The sequence below is a fragment of the Varroa jacobsoni genome, unplaced genomic scaffold (assembly GCF_002532875.2).
Source record: "Varroa jacobsoni isolate VJ856 unplaced genomic scaffold, vjacob_1.0 contig05823, whole genome shotgun sequence".
In the NCBI taxonomy this organism is placed as follows: Eukaryota; Metazoa; Arthropoda; class Arachnida; order Mesostigmata; family Varroidae; genus Varroa; species Varroa jacobsoni.
Window position 1 is genome coordinate 2,530 of NW_019215735.1, and position 3,577 is coordinate 6,106.

Here is a 3,577-nt window from a genome sequence, read left to right on the forward strand (position 1 = left end):
ATAAATGATGACAAATAGTACTGCAATATGCTAAGCTGAACTGTTTAGTTTGTCAAAACGTTTCATTATAGAGAATAGTTATTTCAGCCATAGCACTGAAGTCGAAGCATTCGGCCTTTCTCCTGTGTTTATCTGATTTGTACGTTTTCGAAACACTTCGTACGTTCAGAATGAAGCACTTGGCATTTGACTTGATATTTACTGGCAAATGAAAGATCTAGATCGCGCAATGTGTAGCGCCTGCCGTGCTAAGTGCACGTAAAAAAGCGACCTCTTGAGGCTATTTCAGTTTGATCACTAGTTTTAGTATCGGACAATGACTGTCAAATTTAGCTCGACGACAGTTTAAAATCATACCATTCTGCGTTAGATACCCGGCCAGTATTCTCACAGTTTTCTAAATGGACGGCCAATTACAGATAGACAACTTATGAGCCGACGTCTATTATTAGTCTAAATCCTGTGTGTTAGGAGTTAACGCTCACAACATCCTGTAAGTATCGTAGACACAAATTACGGTTGCGGTAAGGTGTGACCCTATACCCCCATTGTGAGTTAGATATTGGTCCATCCTGAAAAGTCAATTCCGCGAGCTAGCAGATTTACTACAGAAGGCAATATAGATTGCTTCGACGCAAGAATGCAGTTGTTACCCGCTAAAATGTAGTATTATTACGTATATGTTTTTTTTTCTATGTTTACCGAACGCCCGTTGTTATTTCCGACTTGAGCGTCTATCTTGAGACTGGAAGAATCAATGAGTCTCTAAAACATTGTTACCTGTAACAGCCAGCTCAACGCGACTAAAAAAAAACATAATTAGGATGTAGCGTTTTTCGGAACAAGGTTGCTCGGCATTGCCAAAATGGCACTACTCATTTCGATAATATTCCATAAGTCAAATCATACGAAATCACATGATGTTGCACCATTATTGCTCGATCCTGGAGTTCAACGCATAATATATCCTATAAAAATAGCTTGTATGTTCTCGTATCTTCAATATAGAGTTAAAGATAGCCAGGCTTATCGGTCGTTTGAAGACGGTACTTGGCACTGCAGTACCTTGGTAAGGTAAATTAGTACAGTATCTATAAACGGTGCTTGCAGTTTCTTATAGATTGACTAGAACATTGTTAATTTCTTGTAAGCGGACTACAGATAAATGCGAATCTTAGCGTTCTTGAGGTTCATTATTTCGAACATATTATTTAGAGTTCTTGTTGACATCCGGGAAGTTAATTAACATTATGCATTATACATTAAGCCATCGGTTAGAAGAAAATCAAATAACGATGCAAATAAGATGATTCTGAGACCATCAACGAGTAACGTAGCAGCCTTATGGTCCAAACCCTCTTCTCCCCAAAAAACATGTAGCCGGTCCAATTCCTAAATACACTTGCCTATTTTTCGAAACAATGCTTTCTTATTCACATCTATTTTCCCTGACGCACCTTTATTCTGAGTTCCACTTAAATAGCTTCATGGATGTCGGTCATTCGAGAGATATGTGTCTTGTTACCTTCTTTGCGACAGTTTCGTTAAGCTAAGGCGTATTTAACAACGGCATAACAATGTTTCGGAGTGGGAGCGTAGCAGCGTTTCGCAATGATCTTCCGTCGTTGCTGCCGTTGTCAACATCTGGGTGGGCTACAAGGCCAAAAGTTGTATCCTGCTAGCATAGGCCGACGTCACTGGATCTTTGACGACTAACTACGATGCCAATCAACCGAAGCCCCATATTCAAAGTACTATGTGCACAAGACTGTAACATACCTGAAATGCTATGTATCTGTACTTGGCGTGGGATGTGACGTACCTTTTAATTAGGTGGCCTGTATACAGGGCGAGAATATGGACACTTTTGGACCATCTACTTTCTGACTGCATTAACGTCAAGTGTGTCAAAAACAGTGTGACTATGCAGGTATTTGCTCTACTCGTAAGGGCAACAATGAACGTAATGGAGTTCTATTCTTAACTTCCCTTCAATTGAGAGGCAATTTGCTGCATTACATCCAATATTGGGCATATTAGGATTATTAATTTTGTTTCTTTTCTATAAATGATGGTTAATTATGGAGAGTTATTAGTACTTACATAACATTTGCTTTTATCATATAACGCGAATGGTTCATTGTCAGAAGAGGCGTGCAACTGAAAATGTACAAATTAAGTAAGAAATATAATAAGGATAGGGTTAAAGGACTGCGCCAAATGAACGCATTCTTGTCTAATTTCAGATTGTACCGTATCCCAATGAAACGACCCATATTCCCGAGATTGTGTGCTACCAGCACAATTCGACTGATAAAAGCCCGTGGCTATTCAGTCTACCTTACCTAACCCTGAAAGCCTTGTAGTGAGTGTCTATGTCTGCTCCAGCAACTACCAAAAATAATAGTTCTATTTCTGTTTAATTCTGTTGTATAGTAATTCACTGGCCAATATTCCCAAATATGTGCAGATGTTACTGTAACGAAAAAGTAATTACAAATGTTACTGAATATTGGAGATTTATGATTTATGTCAAGATGAACAAATAACACAAATTAGTTATTTTGTTTTTTGTGAAACGCGCCGAGTATCGTGCGGTATATAATCTGATTTATACAAAGTTTGCCTCTGATATATTAGATGCTTCAGTCTGTGATTTAATCGAGGTTACGAAGGTTGGCAAAAGCATCCCTTACGCTAACGACTCCAGGCTCCTTAAACAGCAATTTTTCAATCCAATGGACGAGTCTGTGAAACACTATGAAGGCCAGCTCAACAAGCATGAGTATTGCACACGTCAAGGTACTGCCTTTGTCAATGTGCACGTTGTTTTCTGTACATTAGCATTTGTTTCTATGTGCGATTGTTTCATTTAGATATATCAGTTACCGTAACATCCAGATATCATGAAAGTAACGGATCTTTCAAAACACGTTCCCTGTTGTTTATTCCCACGGATCTCGCTTCTGTCATAATCTACCAACCAGCTCTAAACAAACCGCCATGTGGGAGGGTCGCACTCTGCTGTAGCTTGGAATGTATTTGTGAAAATAAACATATATAATATCTAAGCTTACAAACAATTCAACGCTATCGGAAGAATTATCTGTAAATACCAGTAGGCAAAAAGCGTGGAAACAACAACAATAGAACAAAAAAACACTGATTATGTACTAGCTGTTAACCATCTATCCTATAGGCACCATTATCAATTGAAGCACGTCCGCAAACGCAAATATGCAGAAGGCCTTAATAAAACTCTGCCGTTCCCAATGAAGAGGTCTGACGATCAACCCAAGCCAACTGAGTATGATTGGAGAAACAAGGGCATTATGCTGAAAGTTAAGGATCAGGCCATCTGCTGGAGCTTCGCTGCCATGGGTCATCTTAAAGCTCCGCAAGAGCTTTATTGCACGTTAGGACAAAATAGTACTCTAGTGAATTTCTGTCGTTACTTTTCTTTTTTGTATAGTTCTGTCTCCATCTACATACACATTGTTTTAACTGAAGCCAACTCAAGCATGATGAGTTAGAGACATTCAAGTCAGAAGGTGGGCATCCTATAAACTGTATATAT

The 3,577-nt window shown here is 38.9% G+C and overlaps 1 long non-coding RNA gene across 3 annotated transcripts; it reads left to right on the forward strand.

Annotated features, from left to right (window-relative positions):
* Nucleotides 1-266: 266 nt before the first annotated feature.
* Nucleotides 267-3,565, forward strand: LOC111273280 (uncharacterized). Of its 3 annotated transcripts, none has more exons than XR_002687920.1 (4): nt 267-493; nt 2,247-2,365; nt 2,622-2,802; nt 3,200-3,565. It is a non-coding gene; the product is annotated as an uncharacterized LOC111273280 (long non-coding RNA). The 3 variants fall into 3 exon arrangements; XR_002687918.1 differs by having other exon boundaries at nt 2,641-2,802; XR_002687919.1 differs by having other exon boundaries at nt 2,650-2,802.
* Nucleotides 3,566-3,577: the final 12 nt, after the last annotated feature.